A 15,173-nucleotide genomic window follows, 5' to 3' on the forward strand; every position below is an offset into this window, starting at 1 on the left:
ATTGCATAAGGGCGAGGGGCGTACCCACCACTAGAGGCACTTGGTCCAAGTTTTGTACTGAGAAGTGATGGTAGAGAGGGGCCCATTGGCCCTTCGCTCCCACACACTACTTTTATACTGTGTGCTGCACTCACTTCGCCAGGGTTGATGTCCGTCTAGCCTAACGCTGCCTGTATGATTATGGTCACCGGGAAAGGACCTCATCCATTATTCTTCTTTAATAGTATGTTGAATAACTTGAAGCAGTCCCCTTTGCACGCATCAGCTGGTACATACTGAGATTGTAGACTCCTGCTGTGATTCTGGCTCTCTATATACCAATGGAGGTTTCTAGTCCTGTGACTGATTCTGTGTCTGAGGCCTCGGACGAACTAGTTATTAAGTGGGCTCTTGGTGCCATTAGTGTAGCATATGCCAAATGTGTCACGCCAGCTAATGACCCTACTGACAATGGCTTCTCTGCTGTAGGTGGCCCCTGATGGTTTATTTTTTGCCCTGTTGTCAATTTCGATCTCCGGCTCCTTGGCTGCACTGAACAAGTACAATAAATGGAAAATCACTGCAGAGTGCAGACTTAGCTGTCCAAATAGTTCCATCTGTTCTCCCTCTCCTTGCAGATCTGAGTAAAGCTCAGTATCAGGTCGTCACTTCACGATAGACGTGTAGGAAGCAGGAGCAGCCCGCTGGGTATTCAGATACCTGGATGGAAAACAGGTTCAGTGCACTCAGCGAGCCAATGCCCTCGGGAAACCCTCTGTGAAAGAATACCTGATCCGGAGTTAGGATGGTTCTGTGTTGCCTTGTTAGAAATGGTATTCTTCGGAGGCCCAAAATAGAAGAAAGAGTAGTCCACAAGAATAGTCCCCAATTTCCAGGTCAGTCACTCCTAAGTATACAAAGTACTGCGTAATAAAATAAAAAGTGATACTAGCAAGAGAAAAACTGAAGCCGACAGATTTGATAAGAGGGAACACATACGAAAGAACTGAAAGGAAAAAAGGAAAAACTAGATATGGCTGAATGGAACAACAGTGTAGAAGAAAAAGGAAGGCTGTAGTAAGAGGACGAGAAGGATAGAAGAACAGTGGGCAGATATAGCGAAATAAGGAAGGATAATAACACTAGGTTAAACAAAAGGAGAAGGAGAAAGAAAGGGAAGCCAGAGAAAGAAAGAACGATAATAAAGTACCGTCTGTACCAAGGCTCGTAGGCTACAGTGACAAGTGCGAACGCTTGTAGAAAGCCGCCGTTAGCGCGGTAAAGGAGGTTCAGAGATGTGAGATTGCACCAGTTTGTAAGAGCATACAGGAAGACACGCAAAAAGTCGCGACGCTGCCTGTTCGCGTCAGAGAAACGACCTCCTTTCCAGGTCCCAAAAGAAAGCTTCCGGGTAATCAACGTGCAGTCATACTAAATGAAGAACCGGAGTTCAAAAACGGATTTCATGCTTATTTCAACTCGTAGTGTACGCAAGTATGCGCTTCTCCTGGAACGCTCGTCCTCGTGAAGTGGGACTATCACGCCATATTGGTAGTCCCTCACGGTCCTCACCGACCTATGTAAATGAAGCTACCGGAAGTGCGCAGGCTCAAAACACAGCTTCAGCAAGGCATTCAGCTTTTGTTCTCAGACGATCATTCTACTCATTTCGCTCAACGCACGATGGGACTAGTAGTCTACACTGCGCTCTAATCCCGTCTATTCCTGCGATATTTCAGGGGATTGGAAAACCACAAGCCCCAGCTGGCTCCGTTGCTATCCACGCAAGCGTAGTGTGAACATCGGTAAACGGGGTGCCTGTTAGTTGCAGTGTTCAGACGTTCTGTGGGCTAAATTGTGGGTAATACGCTCACATCTAGGTTGTGAGGCAGCGGGAACTGTTAACAGGGTGTTGGCGTGTCTACCCTGTTAATTTCCTGGCGGTCTCGAAGGGAAATTGTTGCGGAGACACCATTGTTTGATCTCCCGCGTTGGGTGGATCAACCCTCTGCTGCTGCAGCGCCTGTGTCCGCTTTGGAGGCTGAACGACCGCCGGACTCTTCTATCTTCTGAGAGGACGCCAGTTACTCAACTGCAGTAAGTCTGAGGCGTATGTGGTTTATAGGACTGCTCACACAAATACTTTTATTTACATCAGTCCTTTGCGGACAGAATGTATCAGTGCCTCACCTCCCTGACCTTTATCCGCCAGGTCTGTGTTAACAGCTGGCGCTGTCCCCTCTGAGTTGCAGGTGGGTATGATCAGATGCTTGACTACCGCCAAGTATCCTTGGTTTGATGACTTTGCGCCAGTTGTGACTTCAGGCGCAAGTAGTCGGACGGCGACGGGAGAGTGTGGATAACGTTAGTCACTTGGTCGCAAACATTTAATGTTGGTGCATTTTTAGAGTCCCGGGTCTTTAAACACCCACTCCCTGTTAACTGGGTGTCTGTTTTTCTCGTACACAGTGGAAAACAAGTTTTATGCCACTCGTCCAAGATGTCAATACGTCAATCAAATACATGTCAAATGTTTAGGGCTATTCTTTAGTCGCACGTGCTGGCAAATCAAAATTTCACACAGATGGAATGTTTAAACATCTCCTCCGTGTTGTACTGTTAACTGTTGCAAAGTTTTGCAACTGACGAATGAGAACAATGCGCTACAAAAGTTTAACATTTGAAACAATTCTGAAACCTGCTATTATTAGACGTTGAATGTAGTGTGCTTTGATTGCCTTGCGCCCTTTTGATTTGACCGGAGGTTTTACAGAGTGATTTGTAATGCTGATCCTCTCAATTATATCAACATAGAATTTGTTCTTAAAATTGGCTTGTGCTTCTGATTTACAAGTTTTATCTTTCCACTTTGCATTTATTATGGTTGATCTGCTGTGGGACACCAGCTGGTCGTACCATGTCTAAAGTGTGACTGCCTGTTTTGTACTGATTTCCAGAAATGGTCGTAATGTCCCTCACCATTTAAAACCGCGATTATAAATGCCTTTGCACCCCCTTAAGCCTGAGATTACAGCCTTTTACCAAGATAACATCATTTTTCGCGTTAAAACTTTGTTCTTAGTATTGGCTGTATATGATTCCCTTCTGTGCAAATTGTAAAACTAAACTTTCTGTCGAACCTCCCTGGCCTGCTCTCTCACCCTCTCTGCATCACAAGCTCCCTTACAAAAATGGCTTATAAAATTCTTACAGTAGCTTTATAAGGATTTGTGAGAAATTAGTGGGATTTTGGGAACAACGATGAGAACTCACCCAAATACTTATTGAAATCTTATAAAATCTCATATGTTTTTAACTAGGATTTATGTAAGATCCTTATAACAATATCGCTAAGAAAAAGTTGTTTGGACTGCTTCAGTGGGACAGTGGATTGGTGTGTACCTTGCTGTGGGTTCGCGCTTCACCAGTATTTTTCCTCTGGTTCTTCGGCCCAGCAGGCAATACCAGTAGTTGACACGAGGGCCCATGGGCGGCCAACCACTGTACACTTTTCTTTCCTAACATGGCTATTTCATTGATAATATTATTTCTCAAAATATGAAAACATGTTCTGTAATAGCATATCATTTAGTGCATGCTTAATTTATATTATAATTATAGGCACACAAGTCACATAATGCAATATGTGAGTTCGAAAACCAGCACTGGCTAATTTCATACATCATATGATACACATTCATTGTTTGACACAGGCATGCACCTCATCATGCATGGTTTGAATAAAATGTCCAAACCCTCAAAAGGTAAAAGCATTGTTTTCCTCAAGCAGACATTAGTCTAGCAAGCATTGTTAAGTTTAAAAGGTCTGTGTTTACTTCCTAATACGCATTTACTTTGGAGTTGGAGCAGATTGTACAATGTACAGGGATCGAAATTTGCATGTGTTAACCAGCAGCAAAACACAGCTCCTTGTTATCTGGCATAACCAGTTAGGCTAGAGCTAGTACAGCCTGTCCAGCCAATCAAACTTTGTGCAAGATGCAAACTCTTTGTGTCCATTTTGTGTTATCCAATATGCTTTAAATGTCCCTTAAGTGTATTCGTAATCATCCTTTATATACATACATAGTTTATCACATAGCAAGGTTTGTATGGCACCACTTGCCCCAGGAGTCAAGAGTAGCTCCTGTTAGCTGTTGGTTTCAAACTAACCAAGATTCCCTTGGCTATAACCAGGAGCTAAATGGCAATTTCGAACCATGGTGTGAGGTGCTCTGGGGGCTTCAAAATGCTATTGGCTCCATCCCGTTGAGCTCCGATGGGACAGAGAAGTTGGCTCGTTCTACTCCCTCTTCAACAGTTGTCTGTTTAATAGCCTCTTAATAAAAGAAATGCAGACCAATTGTGCTACCTAAAAGAAGCACTGTGCAAAAAATTGTAAGCTTTGTTGGGACACTTTCTTAATTTTTGTTTTTTTTAAACCCTTTATGGGCGCTGTTCCTAGAGAGGAAAAGAAATCCTATAAAAAGGAGACCGCCTGTGACTTGCACTTTGGCCGTCCTCCTCTGTTCTGCTTTTTCAGGCATGTGGGTGTGTGCCACAAAATATAGTAAGTGGCACTACCGGTGGGAGGAAGGCTGTTGGATGGTGAATGTACTCTGGGACAGTGGGGTTGTCCCTGCCTAATCTGCCTTCAGAGATCTTTATATGCTACTGTCATGCCACGAAGCAGGTGGTGGTTATGGAACCAGTGACCCTATGGCTCGCCATAGCTTTTCCTGTCAAGTTTTTTGGTTGCTGGTCTAGTCGTTGCACGCGTACGTAGCCGGAGGTACTTATTGCACCACTTCCGGGTTGCGGACGCGTCGCAACGCTTCCGGTTTCCTAACCTGCATTGTTTGCTCCGCTGTTCTTTTCTCCTGCCTAGTGCTGCGGTCCTCTTGACTGTTACTTTTCTGCCTTTTGCTTCAGCCTTCCTTGTTCCGCCCTTGTCCGCTTGCTTTCGTTCCCTCTTGTCCGTTTTCCGTCCTTCTTTTCCTTTTCCCTTCTGTGCCTGTTTCCTTGTCCTATTTTTCCTACTTGCTCGTCTTCTCTCTCTCTCTTTCCTTGTTTCCTTCTTTCCTTCCTTGTTTCTTATACCCCTCCTATCCTTACGGCTTACCTTTATTCTGTTCCTTCCTTTCTTTTGCCCTTGCCTTTCTATCCCCCCTTGCTGCCCACTCGTGTACCAGAACTCGGCTTGTCTTTGGATTGTTCTCGCCTCACGTCCTTCATGCAACTGTTCTCACGTGTACCAGGTCTCGGCCCGACTCTTGGATTGACTTCTCCTCACGTTCTGCAACCACTGCTCGCCTGTGCTACCCGTCTTCTGACTTGCCTAAACCTCATGTAGTTTACTTCCTACCGCCAGGGACCTGCTTACCGTCTTTACTTGGATTGTGTTCCGCCTGACTTCGCCTCAGCCTCTTGTTTCGTCTCGCCTACGTACCACTCCAGTAGGACACCAAGGTCTCTCAGGGGTTTGCTTTTTCCCCTTTTCGACGCTCCCGGAGGTTTGCCCTTTGTCATTCTTGCAGGTGGCACAGTGGCATCCTTCCGTGGTCGTCCTTATCTCCTCAAAAAAAGGAGAGACCCAAAAGAAAAGAAAGGTACCAGGAAGAAGGACGAAGGTGAGGAGCTAGGGGAGGGTGGTGAGTCGGAATCTTCTCTATCTGACAAGGATATCACTGACCCCAGTGACGGCTACCCCCTTGTCTTTCGAAGTGTATATTTTTAATGGTCTATCCTTCTATTAGTATCTATATTCTTGCACCCTAATATTTTATCCCCTTATATAGAGTCGTATTGCTTCACAACAATGTTCTCGTTGTATACAGTCACACCTACAAGGTACAATGTTGATTCTATAGAAGGCAAAAACATTTCGGTAGCCTTCCTGAAGTGCTGCTTGCATTTTAATTTTTTAAGAGCGAAATTGGTAAGTTACGAAGCCGAGAAGATGGCTTTGAGCTTTTTTTTTGCTTCTATCATAGATGGAACACCAGAGGTACGAGAGTCAAGCAAATATGAACAGGCTTTGTTGACTCGGTCAGGTACAGAAAAAATAATATAACGAAACAGTACACTGTCCAATAGTAATGTGTGGTGGATGAACACATGGCAGTTAACTTTATAACCACATATTCTCAAAGAAGTAAATGGGCCACTGTCAAAGACTAGAAACCAACATACTATGCTTAATGGGTTATGTGGGGAGAATAGTTTGGGCCGTTTTAATTCCAGTGTTAATTGTGAGTCTCCTAGTGGAGATAACGGCCGCCCAGTTGAATTTGCATGAAGGATGTGCCAGGACCATCAGCATTACTAAATCAACTCTGATGTTGGATGAGGCCTGTCCCGGTGCGTTTGTGAAATTTTGTTCTGCATTATCTGTAGTGTTCAGACAACCGCGTGCATTCATTCTAGGGGAGAGCTTGAGCTTCTCTTAAGCCTTTTTTGAGTTACGAAGTGTATATGTAGCTTCGTACTAGTAGGGTGCTAAATTTCTTTTCTACAAGTCAACCCACAGGTTGATTTAATATTGGACCTCATTTTAAAACCTATTATGAAAAAAGAAATGGCTTGTGCAAACAAGACTTGGGTCTGTCTTAAATTGTCTATTCATTTAACTGGAGTGACTTCTGTTGATTTAAGTGCGTGTGCAGTGACTGTTATCATAAAGCTACATTTGAACAGGATACCTTTTACTTTCCTTCCTAATTTAGGTAATCTGCTATGTGCACTTATTCCCTGTTCACAACGTGGCTTCTTTGTGGCCCTATTGTGGTATTTTGTAGACGCGCACAATTTTTTTTTCTTGTAGGGAATGGCAATCAATTATTAGTGTAATGTTTGAATTACTTAGGAATGGGCGCATTACAGCATTTTTTCGGACAAGCGTCATTGGCGTTGCTCTGCTCCTCAGGGGGCGACTGGCACTGTATAAACAAGTCCTGGCAAAACTTAACAAGTCTTTGCTTTTGTGAAGCCATAGGATACACTTTTTCCAGGCACTGCCATAATGGTCTTATCTGGCCAGAAGGTAGTAACAGATGGCAAAATGTTTTAGTACCCGGACACACTATGGCAGGGCCTGGCAAATGCCAAAAGTGGTCGCTTTACAAATGCTGTTTTTTAACTGAAATTTACTGCAAGACACATACACAAGCACACATACTGCCTGTAAATCAAGTAGATGAAGGCATGCTTGGTTGAGACTTTTTTAAATTACACAGGAGCTGGTTTATAGCTGCAATTAAGACATTGGGCCTCATTATGACTTTGCCGGTATCCTGGTGGTAATTCCGGCAGTATACCAGCAAATGGTAACACTCTTGCTTTACTGGCACTCGGTCTGTTGGTATTACCGCTGGATTACAAGTCCCGGTAAGGGTTGTAAATCCCCATTCCTTGGGGGGGGGGGGGATTTGCTGGTCTTACCAGTGCCGGTAATACCTGCTATTTTTGCCGCTAGGGTGGCGGAGGAGTTCATTTCCCCCCCACCCCGGCAAACTTGTAGATTGCCGACACAGAAACATGCCGGTGTACAGGAATACTGACACGTTAATTCTCCACGAGCAAAGTTATGAGGCCCATTCTGTTTCAGAAGGGTGCTCAGAAAGCACTGAACCAAATCAAAAAGATCTGAGGTATGTATTTTTTGGATGGGGAGAGGCAAGTATAAAATGGGAATGGTCCTAGGAACTGTCATGGCCATAGGGTGGGTAACAAGTCCAACCCCCATAGGCTGTGCCCCTCCTCAAATTCCATTCCTCGGTCTTCAGTTCCCATTATAGTAGCTTCGGTTTATGGACAGCACTTGCAGTACTGTCAACTAAAAGTTCATAACATAACCATGTGCTTGAGGGGGTAGCAGAAACAAATGTAGCAATAACCCAATTTTATGATGATATTTGTTTTCTCAAGTAATTAAAAAAAAATATATATATTTTGCTTTAAAAAAAAAAAGTCCTGTTCTGCAAGTAACTTCATCTGCTCCTAGGTTCAGGGTCCCAGATGCCATAAACAAAGGCTTTCCTGTGCCTGTAGTGTACCACCTTTTTCATAAGGCAAAACAACTTTTGGTTGGGCCTACAAAATTAAACGGCCATGTGGCACAATTCGCGCATCATGCAAAGTTTGACACTTAAATGTAAGGAACAAACTATTTTCTTTGGTTTCCTTGTTTTAAAAATACTAACATTACTCAATATATTCCATACACAAAAATTATGTTGGAAAATGTAGCTGCAGCGTGCATAGGAGAAAGTTAGAATTATTCGTGGCACTATCTGCCAGTGCTTCCAAACATAGATAACTGGCCCAACTAATGGCCCGTGTTTTTGGAAAAGGTGGAGGATACTAGTAGATGGAGTTTGGGATCGTTCATTTAGGAATTGCAGCTAAGTTGTGTGCGTCTTCAGTGACATTTGGACCCTGGTTTCTGAAAAACGTTTCCCTTGCCAATTAACTCGATGGTATGGTGTGAAAGACACCCCCTGTCTTATTGAAAAGTTATAGCAATGCTGTATTTCTTCAGAGTTCATCTCTGAAGACCCGGCCAAATTCTCATGTATAGCTGAATTTCTACGGCCATTCAGCAATACCGGGCATGTTTGACGTGTCTTTTGAATTCTAAAGAAACATTGGAGTTGTATAATTTTCGTAAGTGGTGTATCTTTACAACTACATTCTAAAGACATGCCAGTTTTATGAAAGTTGTAACAATGCAGTGTTTTTCAGAATTCAATGTATTGACGGCAGTAAACAAACACAAGCTCCCTCTCTCGCTAACAGTGGATGCAGGAGGAGGCTGGCGTTTGTTGCCTCCAGGGCATTGCATCCTACAAACTCAATCAAGTATTCTAACGTGGAAGCCTCCAAGTTTTAAAATAACGGGATTGGCGCACATGTTTCTCGTTTATCCATTGGGAAATTAATTGTAACGTGGCTTAAAAAAAGCATATTTTTGCGTGTAGGCACCATTTTAAAAACTATAAAAATAGTGAGTGCATTCCTCCTTGATTGGTGAGATCTGCTCTCTAAGTGGTGGTTTACTAAGCAGGCAAGCTCATACCTGACCCAAGTCGACTGTTGGTTTTCTTCATTTCACAGGCTGAAATTCCATTGGGTTAAAAACCATGTGAGAAACTGCTGAGTAGTGAGTTCGATGTCTTGTGACTGAGGGAAGTTTTTGAAATATAGCTTTTACCATGTCCAGCAGCACAGTAGGCGAGATGGAGCCCAACCTGTCTCAATTTTCACAGGCTTGTATTACGTTTTCATGTCTATCCGCTTAATTTGTTTTATTTTTAAACGTTCATCCTTAAGATTGGAAGTTCTGCGATTTCCATGCCTAAAGGTATTCTTCATTTGAGCCTAAAAAACTCATTGTTTATAACTACCCCGAGTGGCAAACTTCAGTCAGCCTTGCAGAGATTTGGCATTATTCATGGTGATGTAGCAATGTTCCAGCCTAGCCACTGACGTAGTACACAGGTTGAAACTGGAAAATCCAGGAGGGGAGGGAGTAATGCAGTATTTTCCTGTCATGAGTGTACTACATTCTTTTTGACCATTAGGGAGAATAGATTATTTTTTTTTGCCTTTGCACCTTGGGTTGCTGGAACATAGAAACACAAACTTTTTATTAACTCCTTGTATATTTGATTAGTTCGGGAATTTTAGTCTCTGGTGAAATAGTGGTACCTGATGTTTTTAACTAAGTTGGTCGCCACTTCACAATGGTGGCTTCAGAAAGTGTTGTGTTTGGTCCATGAGGGGGCACAAGCATTACATAATTGTTAAAACAAGCTTTATTCAGCATTAAAAACCATAAAAGCATCAATATAGTCACAAGTTGCACAATTCATAAAGGCACATATCAATCAGTACTACATGTTATCAGTAAACAAAAAATAAGAATATTTTAAAGGAAATGACAGATAAATACAATCGATTAAAAATAATAATTAAAAAAAAACCTGCACAAACCTCATGACACTGATTCCATTTTCCTTGACCATGCGCTATGGAGACATTTTGCAGTATAATAAACCTCGTTCAGATTGGTGGTCCTTCGACAATAATCAACAGCAGCTTCTATGTGCAAAACTCCCTTCAGTCTAAAAAAGGGGGATTAAATGACACCTCCTAAGGTCCTGATAACCAGGACAAAGCGGAAGGAAGTGTTTGTGACTCCATCGAGTTGCCACACATTTTACACTGTATCAAGGGAACAAGACCGTTTTGCAGGGAAAGTGGCCGCCTTAAGGCTATTAGTGCAGAGCTTAAACAAGGCTTTTGCATACCCAGGGGCCACTCGGTCTAAATAGGACTCAAGGCCCTCTATTTGTTTCACCAGTAAAAACGGACTCCTGTTGTTAAAACTGGACATGACATTTTCATATTTCTAATTATAACATCCCGGCGCTTTATTTTGACGGTCGTCTTTAAACCATAGCGTGACCCCTCTGTGCTTGGACAAGTTGCTGCTAACTCTAAATCTACAAGCCTTTGCGGATATGCCTGAGCCATGGGAGTGAGCTGCATCCGGGTACATTCCGTAGGTTGGTAATCGTATCCCTATATTTTACAAGTTCAGGTGTACTCCATAGTCGAGCCCAGAACAAGGGGCACGTGGTCACATTCCCATCGCAAACGGACAATTGGGGGCTCCCTTTGGTTGCATAAGTAGAGACCTGAGGAACTGGTTGTCCACCTTAATCTCTGCACACTGTGTCCCCACAACTCTGATCCATAAAGGGTGGACGTCCATCCCTGTTCTTTATATAGTTTTAAAGCAGGGGAAATTGCACCTCTCCCATGCGTGCTATAAAAACGGCATACACCATTGCTATGCTTTTGCAAAGTGATCATGGCCTTGGTGCTAAATAATCATTTTAAAAAAGTACCTGTTCTAAAACGCACTCCTCGATTTTAGAATCCTAATATTCTCTTGCTTCGCTTACGTCCAAACACCATCACCTTGGTCTTTGCAATATCCAGCTCCATTGACGGCTCGTTACTCTTTTTAACAAAGATATCCAAATTACATCCCAGACCCATAGGCGTAACGGATAACACTGCAACATCTGCATAAGCAGGCTGTAAACATATCGGATCCCAATTTGGGCGGATCAAGTCCAATGATTAACAGCTCTTCAATAATTCCATTTATATATAAACAGAAGAGAAGGGGGCGGGACTCTCCTCTCCACCGTAAAGATTTCAGCAGTCTCACCTCCCAGCCCCCACCTTACAGAAGCTCCATTGTTAACATACAGTGATTGAATGCTGAACAGCAGTGCACCTGAAATCCCCTTGCTCCTCAGAGTTGCACAAAGCTTACTTCGGGAGACGCTGTCAAATGCTGTACGCAGATCAATGAATACAGGGTAAATCCTGTTATTTTGAAGGGAAATATATTTGGGGAAAACTGCATACAATGGAAAACATTGGTCCAGCAGGTACTGAATTACTCCTGCACCAAGAATGAACCAGGCTTTGGGAAGTATCTAGCTGTAGTACAACGTTACTCTACAAGGGCTTGCTATCTGAAACTGCGCTTTGGCATTCTACCCCTTGTACTTAGAGGCATGCTGGCAATGGCATTGTCATGAGAGTACCCACTTTGCTGCAGACCAAGTGTCTGTTATCAATCTTGTCTTCGCTGCCAATTAAGTGGTTGTTTTATTGGAATGTTTATCATGTCAGTTCTTCAGTATGTAAAAAGTTACTGCACGTTTGTACCTCTTTCTATCCTCCACAACACAGATGGGTTTTTTTTTTTTAAATAAATGTTACGCTACTAGCCAGCCCTCAAAGTCACAACCACCATTCTATACGTACACACAGTACACCGTTTCTTACTCACAGAGTCAAATATCGCTAGCTGATGGCTAGTGACAAGTGCACGTTTGACACCATGACACAATATTCCTACTTTGAACTGTGAAGGGGCCAGCAGGGTGCTGACACAGAAGAAAGCTGATACAGGTCCTCTCCTGCCCCCTCACGGAAATAGGACCGCAGTGAGCCATCAGAGTGTGAGGGGGGTTTTGGGGAATCACCTCTGCTCTTGCGAGACCGGAACACCTGAGCGGTAGGCACAGTCTCAATCCAGACAGCTGCTTACACCTGCCCGGGAATCCACAAGGATCCAGCCAACACACTGGTGGAGCACTCGGAAACAGTGAGCCAAACGGCCTCATGCCATATGAGTCAGAGTGAGAGACACCCCTCTGCCCAACAAGTGGTATTAAGTGGGATGCTGATGAACGCTATGGATACCTCCCATAAAAACACTGATGGAAGGTCAGCAACAACTACAGCAAACCTTCCAGCTGCAACAAGCACAGGCAGACAGCCAGACCTTCCAACAAACGATACAAATGCAAAAGCACAATTATTGTAGGCAGCAGTGGAAAGGCGACTACCCCAGGCACCTGAAGCGGCCTGCAAAAGTACTCCCCAGGCAAGGACCTATCCCACTTCTTTGTGAACTTTGAGGGAATCCCCTCCAGTACCCTGAGGCCCCGAGAGCTGAGGCAATACATAGCATTGCTCATGATCAGCGTGAGTGTTTACCAGGCTGCAAACTCCACAAAGGACGACACCTATGTTATATAAGGAGCAGCCCTCAAACGACTAGGTCATGATGAAGAAACTTATAGGGTCTGGTTCAGAGAGACGCGGCTGTACTCGGGAGAGACGCCACAACACCTCTTTTATCCCGCCCCCCAGGAGAGACCCAGACCATTGTACCATGCATTGTCATCCTGGTTCCCCGAGAACCTCTGCTATGATTGTGGCCACATTGCGCATAATTGGGTACGACAACCAATGCCCAAACCCATAGACTTAGGCCTATATGATAGTGTATCGGCAGGCGAGAGATGCCCGACAGCTGGAGTGGAAGGAAGTTCTCGCCCTACCCATTTATCTGTGAAGCAGAAGTTGATGGCAGACTTACAAGGGCAATGGTGGATTCCAGCAGTCAGAAAACCACAGTAAGCTAGAAGCTGGTAGGGATACTGCAAGGAGACCACTCTAAGGTCTGGGTAAGATGTGTACACATGGATGTCAAATCATCCCCCCCCCTCAAAGATACACATGTGAAAGCAATGTGGGAGGACCTGTTAATAAAGACTGCAGTGTTGCCTGCAGAACCAGAGGTAATAGACCTGGACTCAGACACCTCTAAAATGAAACTATATTAAGGAAGTAGAAGGGGAATGGCTGGAACAGTCCCCCCCCCCCCCCCCCCCCCACCTGCCCCTCTTTTTCAGAGGAGACATACCCCGAAACCTGGTAATGAAAAGTAAAACCCGGACAGAAAAAATGCCATCCACTACAGCACTGGCTGGAGAGGGCTGTGCTTTTAGTACCTTTTTAGATGTGACAGTTTTTGTCTGCATGGGCCAAGAACCAGACCCTACCCTCTAGTATGCCTGGACAAAAGCCAGTCAGACAAGGGGATGTGGAACTGGATTGTGTTATTTTTATTTATTTTTTTAAACAAAAAAATGGACTGTGCTCGAGTCCTCTTGGAGCCATGTCCGAAACTGTACAGCAACTCTTGGTACCTAGGAAGTCGTCTTTTAGGTCGTACATAACCAAGTGGGTGGGGGTCATCCGGGAACAGAGAAAATCACTCGGAAGATCTTGCAAGGGCTTACTGGCCTGGAGAGGTCTCCAGAGTCCGTTGGCAGTGCACTCCGTGCCAGCTAAAGAATAGGGCGAATGTGCTAAGAGCCCCTCTCCAAACCATGCCAATCATAATGCAACCGTTCCAATGCATCAGAATGGACAAGTGTGCCCCCTCGATCCCTCCAATAGCGAACGTAAATATATCCTGGTGATGGTGGATTATGCCACCACCCTGAGACCCCTAAGACTTCTGTATTTATGGTGGTTAAGTGCACAACAGGTCTGTGGTTCCAATGTACCCTTTATCGCCAGTGGGCATAGCCTGAGAAATTGTGATGGACCAAGGGGCCAACTTTACATCGGCAGTACTACAGCAGGTAGGCCACATGCTACACATTGAACACCTGAAGACTGCTATGTATCATCCCCGGATGGATGGATTTGTAGAGAGATCTAATCAGAACTTCAAATGTATACTGCAGAAGACAATGGAGCTAGGGACCGGAATTGGGACCGCCTCCTCCCATAGACACTCATGACACTACGCAATACGCCTGAATCCTCTATGGGCTTCCTTCAAGTTGCTATTTGGAAGTTGTCCTTGTTCGCTTCTAGACAAATTGAAAGCAGAGTGGGAAAGGGCAACTGGCCCAGGAGAAAATGACAGAATATTCCCACATGCTAAAGGGACGACTAAAGAAACTATAAGAAATGGCCTGGATCTACCTCCAAGAGGCTCAATGAATACAATAGAAATATTACAACGAAGGGGCCAGTCTATTACAACGAAGGGGCCAGTCTATGAACATTTCAACTGAACAACAAGGTTATGGTATTGATACCCACAACAGATAATGAGATGCTAGCCTCTTGGAGGGATCGTTCTGTGGTACATCGTGTCTTGGGGCACTCCTAGCTAAGTTACATGTTCAAATCCAGTAATTGGTATTACAATTTATTTTTATGGGGTGCAGTCCACTGTTCAGTACCACCGTGCTGGGTACTTATAGTAAAATGCAGAGAGGAGACCATAGCTTATAAGCCATCGGTGTGGACCACACACCCTTTAGCCCAAGAAGGGTCAATCTACTAATTGATTTGTTATTATTTCCAAAATCTCAAAGTAGAGTCAAATAAAGAAATTCTTGCACGTTCTTTGTGTGTGAGTCTGCATTCCCTTTAATCAAATTGGTCTTGCCAAATCCTTGGTGTGTGAATCAGAGGCAAAGGTAATGTTATTTTCGGACTACTTGTCCTTCGTCGGGGCCACATGCCCTGGCTCTTAATAACATTCCTTTAGTGCTGTTAGACCATCAAAAATGTTTTACAACATATTATTAAACCATTGTGACATGAGCGTCATAACATTCACATTTTGCATGTTCAAATCAATAACAGTGCGCCCACAGTAGACAAAACAGGTAGCAACATACAGATAGAAACAACACATCATATACCATAAATTCAATCGGCTCTCAATACAGATCACTGTTTCTGATTGTGCTGCATTAGTCTCTAACCCTCATGCTTCCGTAAATCCTATT

At 44.0% G+C, this 15,173-nt stretch overlaps 1 protein-coding gene across 1 annotated transcript in view; it reads left to right on the forward strand.

Annotated features, from left to right (window-relative positions):
- The first annotated feature begins 1,628 nt into the window (after positions 1–1,628).
- GTF2I (general transcription factor IIi) overlaps positions 1,629–15,173 on the forward strand; it is a 2,618,156-nt gene continuing 2,604,611 nt past the window's right edge. The window contains exon 1 of the mRNA XM_069614749.1: positions 1,629–2,076. The gene's annotated coding sequence lies outside the window, so the exon portion shown is untranslated. The remainder of the gene's footprint in view (positions 2,077–15,173) is intronic.

The sequence above is a fragment of the Ambystoma mexicanum genome, chromosome 9 (genome assembly GCF_040938575.1).
Source record: "Ambystoma mexicanum isolate Mex_15411 chromosome 9, UKY_AmexF1_1, whole genome shotgun sequence".
NCBI classification, from domain to species: Eukaryota; Metazoa; Chordata; class Amphibia; order Caudata; family Ambystomatidae; genus Ambystoma; species Ambystoma mexicanum.